This window comes from Schistocerca piceifrons, chromosome 3 (genome assembly GCF_021461385.2).
Source record: "Schistocerca piceifrons isolate TAMUIC-IGC-003096 chromosome 3, iqSchPice1.1, whole genome shotgun sequence".
Classification (NCBI taxonomy): Eukaryota; Metazoa; Arthropoda; class Insecta; order Orthoptera; family Acrididae; genus Schistocerca; species Schistocerca piceifrons.
Genome location: NC_060140.1, coordinates 893,225,298 through 893,240,818, shown reverse-complemented (window position 1 = coordinate 893,240,818; position 15,521 = coordinate 893,225,298).

Genomic DNA, 15,521 nt, shown 5'->3' with positions numbered 1-15,521 from the left:
CTCCATACGAATACTTTCAGAAATGACTTCCTGACACTTAAATCAATACTGGATGTTAACAAATTTCTCTTCTTCAGAAACGCTTTCCTTGCCATTGCCAGCCTACATTTTATATCCTCTCTACTTCGACCATCATCAGTTATTTTGCTCCCCAAATAGCAAAACTCCTTTACTACTTTAAGTGCCTCATTTCCTAATCTAATTCCCTCAGCATCACCCGACTTAATTAGGCTACATTCCATTATCCTTGTTTTTCTTTTGTTGATGTTCATCTTATATCCTCCTTTCAAGACACTGTCCATTCCATTCAACTGCTCTTCCAAGTCCTTTGCTGTCTCGGACAGAATTACAATGTCATCGGCGAACCTCAAAGTTTTTATTTCTTCTCCATGAATTTTAATACTTACTCCGAATTTTTCTTTTGTTTCCTTTACTGGGCAAACACAAATCCTAATGACGTTCATGAGCGCCCTTTACACACTAGTAAAGTGACAGTATAGTGTGGTGTTTCATCACATGGGATTATCAGACCATATTTTTTTTGCAAATGAACTGGAAAACACAATAACTGTCAATGTTCATCATTACATGGAGAGGTTATGAACTTTCATTACACCTGCATTGAACAACTTTCCAAACGATCAAGAAGCCTGGTTTCAACAGGACCGAGTGACATCACACCATGGCAGTCAACAGCATGGCAATCAACGGCATATGTGAGAGAATTGTTTGGTAACTGTGTGATCTCACGATTTGGTAACATTTCCTGGCCCCCTCGATCACCAGATTTATCTGTTTGTGGGGCCACCTCAGGAGCAAAGGCTACACGACTCAAGCAAGAAACCCTGGATGAGTTAAAACAGAGAATTTAGGATCCAATTCACAGGATACCAGCTGAGATGTTTCAGCTGTCAATGAGGAATCTCAGCAGCAGATTTCACCAAAGTATTTGTACAGGATGATGCCATCTAAAGGATGTAACTTTTTTTTAAATGATAAATGTCACCAATGTGTCATAAATGGCAAAGTTGTAAGGTTTCAATTGCTATGAATGCAATTTCTTTCCTTCATCACTTCTAGTTTTATTGGATTGCGGAACTGTTCCCATTTTTCTGTGGCCACCATATATCCAGAACTGACAAAAGACAACATCAAGGATAAGCACTTCCCTGTCGCACTTTAGGGTGACAGCGGTTACCAATTGATCGGAATTATTGATCTGGATGTTTTCATAGCTGGAAACATCTTAAGTTACGTGCTGAATATCTTGCTAGTAGGGGACAATACGTACAACCTCTACCGAATAATACCGTTACTATCAGAATGGGACAGAACAAGGAGTTTATTTATGAATATAGCCCCTGAGAAAGAGCTACTGCTAATTGATGACGCGAAACGGCAGTATGTGAAGTTAAATAACGAGGCGTTATGGTGCACAACAGTAGATCAGAGCCTCAGAATATGCAAACAGGTTTTCATTCTCTTATTTGAGTATGACCATGAGAGATGTGAGGCAAAGATACGCAGCCAGAGCGAGAAGTTCTGAAGGATTGTGTACAAAAGTTAATAGAATTGAACAAAAGTCTGTGGACACCACTAAGTAATAATGAAAGGCTATTTATTGCCCCAGTAGATGAGGGCATTACTATCCTCTGTCATGAAAAAAGACCAACAGATATCATGCTCCAAGGTACAGGGAAATTGAAATTTTTAGGTAAATATCATGGATATACAGCTCAAATGGTAATAGTCTGAACATATAATACGAACAAATGTTCTAGTAGTGACATTATGCCAAACTTGAGTATGGAAATAGATTGCTGCATAGTAAACAACAAGAGAAAAAATATTAGTGGACTTAAGGTAGATTTGCTGATACAGCCTGTAGTTAGGCAGCCAGATGACCTAACTGCTGCAGAACGGAAGTTGGATGAGTTGCAGAGTGAAATGGAGCATCAGGAGAGAAGTGCATTCCGCAATTTCTTGTCAAGTCAGTTTTCTTTCTGGAGTTTCATGAGCTCTGGTGTGGTAATAATAGTAATTATTTGTTGTTTATGCAAGTACTGTAAGTGTTGCAAGGACTGTTTTAAAGTTGTATTCAAAATAATGGGTGATGACTGTTGCAGAAAAATATGTGTTAAAAACACTATCATAAATCAGTGAGATGTAGATAGAGATGTAGTAAGGTATTGTCCTACAAGGAGGGCACTGGAAGACAATGAAGAGATAATTTTTGATAGACCTGTAGTTTCTGCTAGACATGTGCGAAGTGACACTGAAGTACCTGTCAAAGTGTTAAAATGGACAAGTGCTGAAAGTGTTGACGTAGTTTCTAACAAAGTGTTGAACTGGGATACAGTGTGGAAAAAAAAATTGTTAAGTGTTTCCTTTGTCATGAAATGAAATGTAATCATGTTATGAAGTGTGCAACAATGTATAAAGTGTAACTGATGATGAAGTTGATTGTAAAAGTGATTGTAAAATAAAAGTGTATACTCATCCAATCAGGAAAGTAAATTGTAAACTGAAAATGTATACTTATACTACGAGAGAAGAAAAGTGTAATCATGATATGCAATGTCCCCTATTTGAAAGTGAAATGTATGTATAAGAATGTAAAATCGATGTAAAGTGTGAAATGTAAAAGTGTTCTTTTACAGGAGAAGACTGATTTACATACATCATTGTGGAAAACTGTAAATATCTACGTATGTTGAAGTAATATTGTAAAACAAATGTGTATGCTCCCCATTATAAGAAATGAATGGAGCAAGTAAGAATGTTGTATAAAAATTTGTAGTCACTAGTAGAAGAGAAGCCAGAAAGAGTAAGTTTTATTGAGAATACAAAGGCAAAGCCACAGGATGGGCATTGACCAGATGAGTGATGTAGGCTCACATGGTATAACATGAGGAGACACGGTGAAGCGTGATGCACAACTCAAGCGTTGGTGGTAACCTTATATGGTAACATACGAGGGCCGGAAGGGCGGTGGCCAGACAGCAACGTGGAAGGGGTGAACGCTGCCCACAAAGGCGGTAGTGGCAGCACCCGAAGTAGTAGTTCAGTTCAGAAAGCGGTCCAAGAGGGACTTCCGTGCAGGTCAGGCCCGGGACTTGCATAGTTTTTCCCTGGCCCTGTTCACGCCTCTGAATTAGCTACGCACCTCTCTCCATAGGTGTAAGACAATTAGGAGTAGTGTACATTCATAGAGGTCACTTATTCAGGTTTGCTCCATTGAGCAATTAAAGACTATGGTTATCCAAGTCTTGCCTAATTGTTCGTACATTTCTGACCGAGTTCCATAACTCCTTCAAATTATTCTGTTACTCTTCTCCATGTAGCCAATTGGACAGACCATCCTCCCATTCCATATGTCATTAGGTGTCTAGACCAATCGCTGGATGCGACGACATGGTGAAAGTTATTTAAGCGAGGGAATATCTTTCACAGTTGACCCCATTGCTATGGTCAACTAATATCTGGTGTCCAACATTTTGAAAATATTTAACACTTCCTCAGTTTTAACACAAATTAAACAATTTCTTCATGATTAATCAAATCATTTCATGCAACACCATTGCAAATGCTCAATATTATCTTCAGTTATTAACTTGGGTTGTATCTTCTATTATCCTTGTCAAAATTCTTGAAAATCATGAATGCTCCTTTTTCACACCAGTAATCTGAATCTTGCACTAAGGTGCCAAAATGGATTTGTTCCATTCCATGTACGATGTGTCATCCAGTAGCTTGTTCTGCCAGCTGTAATAGGACTTAGTGAGGGGCACTATGAACTATTTGATACCACTTGATCTACATTATGTAATGAAACATCTTTTGCTTCACAATTTATGATCAGATGCTAATGCGTACGTTCCAGACATGATGTAGTATAACTAATTAGCTTACCAGCTTACAAGAATCCGCAGTTACCAGTACTGCATTACTTTGGAATCAGCAATTTGATAACAGTTACGGGAAAACTAATTATGTGAATTCTGAAATCAGTAGGTGAAGATGTGACAATGTTAGCACTGAATTCCAGCTTGTAACTAATTAGCAAATTAATCTCTAAAATCCAATTATTTCACATAAAACAAAATTAACTATTAAAATTGTTTCATGGCAGAAGTAATTAAACTCAGGTAGGATCTTAAGGAATCATGTAATTAAAGATACCAGACTCAGAACACCTGTAATTTTGTAATTAATATTTTTGAAATTCTGACAAACTTTTTGTATAAAATGTGACGCTTGTAATCTTATTCCACAGTCTATAAAGTTATCCAGTTTATGTCAGCATAAAGAAGTTATTCAGTAATTAATAAGAAATCCATAATTTTGCGTCACGTATTGTTAACCACACCTCATCACTTGAACCTATATTCATTATAAATGAATAAATGTCTTTCAAAATTGCATTGACAGAATATTTTGTAATGAAATTTTTCCAATTGTAACTTGATACATCTATTCTGTAAATGATGAGACCAAAAGAGTATCTATTATGAAGAAAGAATATAAGCAGTGCTGCATGTTAAACCAAAAAGGAAAGTACCATAGTTCCAGGTTGTGGTGGTGGTGGTGGTGGTGATCTGTGATTGAAAGTCTGTGTAACTATGTTTTAGAAAATATACAACTGTCAGAACAAAGATATAGCGTAGTTGACTTATTTAAAACATCAGATCCTCACATGTTGGGTTCTCAGGACTATGTGGAGGAGGATTAAGCACCCCAACACACAGTTTCTGCAACCTGATGGAGATTTCCGTTATAAAACTAAGTAGTTAGCCTTCTAAAGTTTGCTTAGACCGACGTCAACTTGTTATTAAATTAGTCAATTTCTTTAAGTGCTGTTAAGTTTAACTAATTAATCAGAAGGTTAGACAGCTTTATCTCACAAATAATGTGCAACTGCCATTTCTGAACTTAATTACTATTGTGGACCTCCAATGCTGTGCCACTAGACCATGAAGTGTGACTTGTTCACCTTCTGCTACAGGCGCAGGTACTGAAAGAGCTCCAATCTGTCCAAGTTTCATGGTAACTTTTCTGTCTTTTACATGCAATGTTTTTTTGTGTACAGCTCCAGCTGTAATGATGGGTTAACATGTCTCCCTTACTTCATAGCTCATACCAGATTACAATATACACTGAAGAGCCAAAGAAACTGGTACACCTGCTTAATACCGTGTAGGGCCCCCGCAAGCACGCAGAAATGCCACATCATGATGTGGCATGGACTCGACTAATATCTGCTGAAGTGGTGCTAGAGGGAATTGACACCATGAATCCTCCAGGGCTGTCCACAAATCCATAAGAGTATGAGGGGGGTGCAGATCTCTTCTGAAGAGCATGTTGCAAGGCATCCCAGATATGCTCAACAATGTTCATGTATGGAGTTTGGTGGGCAGTAGAAGTGTTTAAACTCTGAAGAGTGTTCCTAGAGCCACTCTGTAGCAGTTCTGGATGTGTGAGGTGTCGCATTGTCTTGCTGGAATTGCCTAAGTCTGTCAGAATACACAAGGAACATCAATGGATGCAGGTGATCAGACAGGATACTTACGTACGTGTCACCTGCCAAGAGTCGTACCTAGACATATCAGGGGTCCCAAGTCCCTCCAACTGCACATGCCCCACACCATTACAGAGCCTCTACCAGCTTGAACAGTCCCCTGCTGACATGCAGGGTCCATGGATTTATGAGGTCGTCTTCATATCCATACACGTTCATCCACTCAATACAATTTGAAACAAGATTCATCTGACCAGGTCACATGTTTCCTGTCATCAATGATCTAATGTCAGTGTTGACAGGCCCAGGCGAGGTGTAAAGCTTTGTGTTGTGCAGTCAGCAAGGGTACATGAGTGGGCCTTTGGCTCCGAAAGCCCATATCAATAATGTTTCGTTGAATGGGTAGCACCTTTGACTAGTAATCGAAACATTCATGATCCCAGGTTCGAAGCTTGCCACTGCTTAAATTTTGGAGAAAAATTATCAGCAGTGGCATCCGAAGACTTCCGGCATAAGAAGTCACTCTGGTCCTGCCAACAGCCTAGTCAAAAGAAGGCAGAGGTATGGAAAGAGGTTCAAGGCCACTCCCTTGCCCTTGGGTGGGAAACTGCCCCTAAAAGACATAAGAATCAGCAATTATCAACAGCATGAGAACGCAATGGAAACCACTGCATTAAAGACACACAATGTACCTATAATTGCAAAGTGTCATGATGATCTTTCCACTGGCAAAAGATTCTTGGTCAGTACCCCATTCAGATCTCTGGGAGGGGACTGCCAAGGAGGAGGTGACCATGAGAAAAAGATTAAACAACAAAGGAAAGGGTGACATTCTACAACTGGCGGCATGGAATGTCAGAAGTTTGAATATGCTAAGAAAGCTGGGAAAACTGAGTAGGGAAATTTTAAGGCTCAGTCAAGATACAGTAGGGGTCAGAGAGGTCAAATGGAGAGAAGACGAGAACTGGTGGTCAGATGATTGCAGTTTAATATCTACAGCAGCATAAAATGGTATGATGGGAGTAGGATTTGTTATGGATAGGGAATGAGTTACTGTGAACAGCTCAGTGATGATGAAGTTTTCATCAGAATTGACAGCAAACCAACACCGACAACGATAGTTCAAGTATACACGCTGATTTCACAAGCAGAAGATGAAAAAATAGAGAAAGCATATGAGGATATTGAAAAGGTAATTCATTACATAAACGGAGATGAAAATCTCAGAGTCATGGGGGATTAGAATACGGTTGTAGGACGGGTTATGGGAGAATATGGGTTTGTTAGCGGGAATGAGAGAGCAGCAGGACTGAGTTCACAATAAACTTCAGATGGTAATAGCAGCTACTCTGTTCAAGAATCACAAGAGGATGCGGTATACTTGGGAAACTCTAGGACATACAAAAAGATTCCAATTAGATAATATCATAGTCAGGCAAAGATTCTGAAATCAAATATTGGGCTGTAAGGCATACCTACAGGGTGTGTAAAAAAGTTTCAAGACTGACTTTCTTCTGAGCAGCAGTACACACACAGACCAGTCCCACCACCTGGGCCAGGTGGTGGGGGGTGTTGGCTAAGCTAGCCAAGCGTCAGAGTTTGCTGGCGAAATGCTGGAGTGACAACATTGCAAGTGAAGAGAGTGTGTTTCAAAATGTCATCGAGAAATCGGAGTGTCAAAAACCTAGCGCTCTTTGAGCGGCAGTGTTCGATCAAATTTTGTGTAAAACTAAACAAGACCGGTATGGAAACATTCAAAATGGTTCAAGAGGCTTATAAAAAATACACCGTGTCACATGCCATGGTTTTCACGTGGCACAAGAGATTCAAAGATGGCCGCAAAGACTGAGGACGATGAACACACTGAAAGACCTTCAGCAAGCAGAACTGACAAAAATCTGGCCAAAGTACGTCAAGTTTTAAACAGTGACCAACGTCTCAGCATCAGAATGATTGCAGATGAAGTGGGTTTGAATCACCAAACTGTGTTTCAGCTAGTGACAGAAGATCTAATGATGAGAAAACTGCATGAAAGTTGTCCCTGAAGTGCTCTCTGAGGAACGGAAGGAGCGGTGCCTGGCTGTTTCACAGGAAATGCTTGAATGTTTACAAATCAGACCTGATTTTTTGGACAAAGTGGTCACTGGTAATGAGACCTGACCCTTCAAATACAATCCTGAGTCGAAGAGGCACAGCTTGGAGTGGCACATCTCTGCATCACCAAAGCTGAAGAAAACCCACATGAGCAAGTCACACATGAAAAGCATGCTCATTGCTTTCTTTGACACAAAAGGTATGATCTACAAAGAGTTTGTGCCTGCCAGACAGACTGTCAATGGTCAGTATTATACTGGAGCGGTCCGCCGTTTGAGGGATCAGGTCTGCCCGGAGAAGACAATGCGCCATTCACACCTGCTTCGCCTTCACAGAAGTGTTGACTCGGTTCAAAGTGGCAACTATGCCATAGCCACCCTATAGCCATAACCTCGCCCCTGGTAACTTCTTTTTGTTCCCACGGATGGAGAGAAACATGAAAGGGAAGCGGTTTGACAGCGTTGCAGCAGTTCAAAAGGCTTCAAAAAGGGTTTTGAATAGCATTCCGGTTAAGGAGTTCTAGGGATCATACCAGCAGTAAAAATCTCATTGGCAGTGGTGTGTAGATTCTCAAGCAAACCTATTTTGAAGAATTTTAGTCTGATGTATGAAAGTATTAAACAAATTTTGTGTTCCTCGACCAGTCTTGAAACCTTATTTGCACACTCCATATGAGCAGATAGATTCAGATCACAATTTAGTAATGATGAAGAGTAGGTTGAAGTTTAAGAGACTAGTCAGAAAGAACAACCAAGAAAGGAGAAGGAACTACTAAAGAATGAAGAGGGACACTAAGTTCTCTGAGGCTATAGATACTACGATAATGAACAGCTACATTGACAGTTCATTTGAAGAGGAATGGTCATCTCTAAAAAGGGCAATCACTGAACTTGGAAAGAAAAACAAAGGTATAAGGAAGGTAAGTGTGAAGAAACCGTGGGTAATACGTCAGTTGATTGACGAAGTAAGTAAGTAAGTAAGTAAGTATGTATAAATATGTTCACAGAACTTCAGCCATACAGAAATCCAAAATACTTAGGAATTGCAATGAAACTAGGTGATATGGCTACACGAGGAATGTGCACAAATCAAAAAAGAAACAACTGTAAGGTGGTCTGGCTCAGCACACACAAATGTTAAAATAACCTTACATTAAATTAAAAGCAAGGGCAGTAATGTTAAGAGTGCAGTGGGAATTGCACTGTTGAATGAAGAGGAGAGAGCATATAGGTGGAAAGATTACATTAATGGCTTCCATGCGAGGGCGGACTTGTTTGATGACACGACAGAAGAAGAAACAAAAGTCGACAGGAAAGAGAGAGAGAGAGGAACCAGTATTAGAACCAGCATCTAAAAGCGCTTTGGACAACTTAAGATTAAATAAAGCAGAAGGGATAGACAGCATTCCATCAATTCACGTTGGTGAGTATAATGTTTGAGACTGGTGGTATACCATCAGACTTTCGGAAAAACATCATCCACACAATTCCGAAGCTAGCAAGAGCCTACAAGGGCAAGAGTTATCATACAATCTGTGCAACAGCTCATGCATCTAAGTTTCTGACAAGAATAACGTACAGAGGAATGCAAATGAAAATTGAGGATCTGTTAAACAGCAATCGGAGAGGCTGTTATGACACTGCAGTTGATAATGGAAGCAAGACTGGGAAAAAAATTGAACAAATAAATCAAAACACATTAATAGGATTTGTAGATCTGAAAAAAAGCATTCAACACGTAAGATGGTACACGATGTTCACAATTCTGAGAAAAATAGGGGTAAGATGTAGGGAAAGACAGGTAACACGCAATATGTACAAGAACCAACAAGGGACTTTGACTGGAAGACCATGAACAAAGTGCTTGGATTAAAAAGGGTGTACAATAGGGATGTAGTCATTTGCCCCTACTTTTCAATCTATACATCAAACGACCTATGATGGAAAAGAAAAGAACCGGTCAAGAGTGGGATTAAAACTCAAGGAAAAGGGTGTCAATGATAATATATGCTGACGACATTGTTATCCTTGGTGAAAGTGAAGAAGAAATACAGGATGTTTTGAATTTTATTGAGTGCAGAATATGGACCAAGAGCACATTGAAGAAAGATGAAAGTAATGAGAAGTAACAGAAATGAGAACAGCGAGGACCTTATCATAATTGATGATCTAGAAATAGATGAAGTTCAGCACTCCTGCTACCTAGGTAGCAAAATAACCCATGACAGACAGAGCAAAGAGGACATGAAAGCAGACTGGCAAAAAGGGCATTCCTGGCCAAGAGAAGTCTCCTAGTGTCAAACATGGGTCTTAATTTGAAGAACAAATTTCTGAGAATGTACGTTTGGGGCACGGAATTTTAAGGTAGTGAAACATGGACTGTGGGAAAACCGGAACAGAAGAGAATTGAAGCATTTGAGGTGTGGTGCTGCAGAAGAATGTTGAAAATTAGGTGGACTGAAAATGTAAGGAATCAGTACATCTTTCCACAGAATGAGTGAGAAAGAGAGTATATGGTAAACACTGACAAGAAAGCACAGGATGACACGGCATGTGTTAAAACATCAGGGAATAACTTGCCTGGTACTAAAGGGAGCTGTAGGGGGTTAAACTGTAGAGGAAGACAGAGATTGGAATAAATCCAACAAATACTTGAAAAGGTAGGTTGCAAGTGCAAGTCTAAGACAGACAAGCTAGTGTAGGAGAGTAACTCGTGGTGAGGGGAGGGGAGGGGGAGGGGAGGGGGGAGGGGATGTGAAGGAAAGGGAACATGGTCACTGATGGGCTGTGTCATATTTTGAATGTAGTGACAGTAACCCAGGAGACCATCAGCTGGGCAAAGATTGTGGCACCGATCAGATCTGACTGCAATTCTCACTTAGATTCACTTATTTCATGACATTAGGAAACTACAGGATCAGGGTGAATAGATTTATGAAATAAAGGAGATGCTCCAGCAAAATAAAACTGTAATCCCTATGTTTTGGGAAAGAAAGTGGTGTTTCAAGTCAAGGGAAAGTAACGAGTTTAAGATAGTGGTGTCCAAGGAACAGGTTCTGTTGCTGTTACTATATTACCATGAATCTCCTAGGAGTGTAAAAAGTGTGAGACAGCAGTTTATACAGCCAGGGATGGATAATGACATTCATAGAGATGTAGCTAGTTGTGATGTGTGTGCTGTCAGTGATCTGGCCTAGATCAATAACATAGGATATTTGGCATCCAACACAGCAGCAAGGTCTTTTTAAAGATTGTATATAAATTTTATGGAAATTTTGCCAGGATCAACGGCAGGAAATAGGTTTATTTTGGTTTGTGTTAATGCATTTAGGTGATTTATTTCCTGTTCACCTACTATGGTGGCAATGGCTCAGTTGCCCATAATTTACAGGAGATTTTCAAAACCTTCGGTCCATGGCAGTCTATAGTGACAATCCGACTTAATTTACTGCACATTATTTCAAGCAATTTTGCCTGAGCATGGAGGAGTGTCATATCTTATTAGCCTACAGAATGCATTAATACAAACCTTAGGTCAGCCCTGACAGACTATATCACAGCAGTGACCAAGGTGGATGGGACCACTCACTCCCTTGATTAACTATGACTTCTAAGACCATTTGTCAAGATAACCATCAGTGCACACCCACAAGTTTGCTCTTGGGCAAGTGTACAGCAACTATGACATAATCTGCCTCTCTGAACATCAAGCGACCACTGGTATAGATATGTTAGACACTTCAGGATTTAAGCTAGCCTCCTACTTCTGCAGAGTAAATATGGATGGAGGAGGAGTTGCCACATTTATTAAAAACTGCCATAAATTCGAGAACATTGACATTAATAAATTCTGTTTAGAGTAGCATCTAGAAGCATGTGCAACAGAAGTAGAGTTCCCTAACAGATCCTATATAACAGTAACTATTTACTGAGGACCTGCAGGAAATTATAATCTATTCATAAATCATCTAGAAGCTCTTTTGAGTTATTTAACAGGAAGAAACAAAGAAATTTTGATTGCTGGTGACCTTAATACAGATTTTCTAATGCAATCTTCCAGTAAACATTCACTGCAGTTAATAATGTTGTCTTTCAATCTAACTCACACCATAAACTTGCCAACTAGGATCACTAAATCTTCAAGGAGAGCCATTAATAACATTTTTGTAGACAAATCGAAGGAAAAAAATCATATCATAAAACCTGTAATAAATGGACTATCAGATCATGACGTGCAGCTCCTTGTTTTAGATGTAAATTCTAAGCAGATTATCAAGACTGCTAAATCTGAATACAGGAGAGAAGTCAATCAACCAAAAATTGAGTGTTTTAGAAAACTGCTCAAATATATGAACTGGAAAGATGTTTATAGTGCTCTTGACATGAATTAAAAAATAACACATTCATGAACAATGTCAGTACCATGTTTGAAAACTGTTTTCTTCTAAAAGTTACTCAAATTAAACAGAAGCCTATAATAAAACCATGGATTACACAAGGAATAAAGATTTCCTGTAAGACAAAAAGGAAAATGTATCTGTTGACCAAGAACAGCTCCAATGCTGATGATTTAGCTAAATACAAGGAATATTGTAAAATATTAAAAAAAGTAATTCAGTCATCTAAACAAATGCACTATGAGAAGAAGATAGCAATGTCAGGGAACAAAATAAAAACAATATGGGATATAGGGAAAGAGGAGACTGGTAGAACCAGAGAGGAACAGGAGCAAATAGCATTAAGGGTAGATGACACATTAGTAACCAATGGGCATAGTGTGGCAAATCTATTTAACAAGTACTTTATATCCGTTACTGATAGAATGGGATCGTCAGGATCAGTAAATAATGCCCTTGAATATCTGAAACTAGCCTTTACAAATAGCTTCAGGTACATGAGTATGTCACTCACTTCACCAAAAGAAATAACTTCCGTAATAAAATCTTTTAAAACAAAGCATTCTAGTGGTTACGATGAAATATCAACTAAGTTAATTAAAGCATGTTCTTGTGAGTTTAGTACAATTCTAAGTTACTTGTGTAACCAGTCAATTATAACTGGGACATTTCCAGACTGGCTAAAATATGCAGATGTTAAGCTTCTATTCAAGAAAGGGGATAAAGACATACGATCACAATACAGACCGATTTCACTTTTGCCAGCATTCTCAAAAATATTAGAAAAAGTAATGTACAGGCAGCTTCTCAACCACCTGACCACAAATAACATTATCAATAACACCGTTTGGATTTCTGAAGGGTTCCGATATCGCGAAGGCTATTTACACCTACAGTGAAAATGTACTTAATTCATTAAATAACAAATTACAAGCAGCAGGTATTTTCTGTGATTTGTCAAAGGCATTTGATTGTGTGAACGACAACATCCTTTTAAATAAATTAGAATTCTATGGTGTCACGGACAGTGCTGCAAAATGGTTCAAGTCATACCTCGCTAACAGGAAACAAAAGGTGTCAGTGCAAGGGACTAGTGAATTAAGTGATCAGTCATCATCAGAATGGGAATAAATTACATTAATGATCTCTCATCAGTTACACTGCCAGAAACAGAGTTCGTTTTGTTGATGACACAAGTATTGCAATAAATAGTATGTCGAGTGTAGTTCTAGAAAGATCTGCTAAAGCTATTTTCATGGATATTAATAACTGGTTTAAAGCCAACTCACTGACATTAAACTTCGAAAAGGCTCATTATATGCAATTCAGAACCTGTAAGAGGTTTCCACCCAGCATATGCATAAAGTACGAAGAAGAGCAGATAGAAGAGGTTGACAGTCTTAAATTCCTGTGATTACAAATTCATAATAAATTCAGTTGGGAGGAGCACACCACGGAACTGCAGAAACGCCTTAACAAATCTGTATTTGCAATTCGAGTGTTAGCAGACATAGGTGACAAAAATGAAAAAGCTTGCATACTTTGCCTACTTTCATTCCATAATGTCATATGGTATAATATTTTGGGGTAACTAAGTCAAACAAAAGCTTTCAGAGTCCAAAAGCGTATAATAAGTATTATTAGTGCAGTAAATTCACGGACGTCCTGTAGAAACCTCTTCAAATAACTGGGTATACTAACTACTGCCTCTCAGTATATTTACTCCTTAATGAAATTTGTTCTAAATAATATATCTCTTTTTCCAACAACCAGCTCAGTTCGTACATATAATACCAGGAACAAAAATGATCTGCACAAGGACTTAAAAGCACTTACTTTAGTTCAAAAAGGGGTCCACTACTCAGGAACACTCATCTTCAATAATTTGCCAGCAAACATAAAAATTTAGTTACAACAGTTTAAAAGGAGCCTGAAAGACTTACTAGTGGCCAACTACTTCTACTCCATTGATGAATTTTTTAATAGAAACAAATGATGTATTGTATATATTCATACTATTAGTATTATTATTTCAGCTTTAAAAAAAATTGACATGTTCCACATCCACGAGGATCTCCTCAGCATGGACCTATGGGACGAAAAACCAATCTAATCTAATCTAATCTGCACAATGGAGACTTTCTATGAGTCATATTCACGAGGCTCATAAGAGGGAAGCTATACATTACAATATGGAGGAGTAAGCAAACACTGAGTGGGTGATATGTCTTTATCAGGCATTTTCAGGGTGTCGACTAGGCCTCAAAGGGTCACCAAGAATTTGTTGTCCAGATTTAATGGTCCATTTGAGATAAGAAATTTCTTACACCACCACTGTTTTGTTAGAGAATGTCTGAATGGGCAAGGAAGTTAGGGATCACCTGTCTCATGTCAATCTTGCTTCTCACAGCTAAACTGGCTCTTCTCAGCATGTTGTGGATTTAAGGGGGGGGAGTGGAGGGGAGTATGTGCCAAGAGCGGCACTATCTGGCCTAGGTTTCACACTGACAGACAGGCTGTTGCCACATGCATAAACAGCAAATAGGAAGAATGGTCGGTGAAGCTGGTCAGAGATGGAAATGTGGCCGCAAGCTGAGAGTTGAGTGTGTTTGTCGTGTGGTCGCCTTATGTACAGTAGTGATTGTGTGATAGCTTGCTCAAGCAGATTTGAGTCATCAGAACCTGTTATTATGTGTTAATGCTCCTGTTATGTCAGACACACAGAATAATGCACATTTGTAATGTACATATGTAGGTAGGTAGTTGTGCTAGTGAGCATTCTCTTGTCAACAGGTGCTGTAATCTGCTTCTTGCAATGCTGGCATTTTTCGACAGCTATCAATGACCAGTGTGTCACTAGAATGCGTTGGGATTGAACACATCACATTTGCTGTCAAATTGTATTATGCTGCTGTATGCAATACAGATATTCTGTTGGTGTGTGATCAACCCCATAGGCAGTTGCCTATATATTTTTGTACATTGTCGTTAATGGTTCCATATGACAAATTGGGCAACAAAGGCAGCACACATTCAGAGAATAAGAAAAGGTCATTGCCTGCTTTTAATACTGAATTCTTTCAGGTAGCTCTGGTGTATTTCCTTGTTTTCGTATATGCTGAGGTGGACCTGTGATCAAATACCAAGATACATTTTACGGAACAATGCACCAACTGAGGGCCATGGACTACATAAGGGAAGCTACAGTTGTCTTGAACATTCCCATTTACATAAACTCAGATTTTCCTGAAGTTGCTTTCACCAACTTCTTTCCCTATCACATGTCTTAAGCACGATTTGAATTTTAATTGATTTGAATCTTGGGTAAATAACTGATTGTCATGTCAATGGATTTGGTTTTAGTATCCGAAATCTTTGAGCTTTAAATTCAATATGTATTGGAACTGGATTGTATCTATCGTTTGTGGTTTAAATTTACCAAGTTAAATTTTATTGGACTTAATATTTATTGAAAATTCATTGCTTTGCTAAACTACGATTTCTGTTAATTGG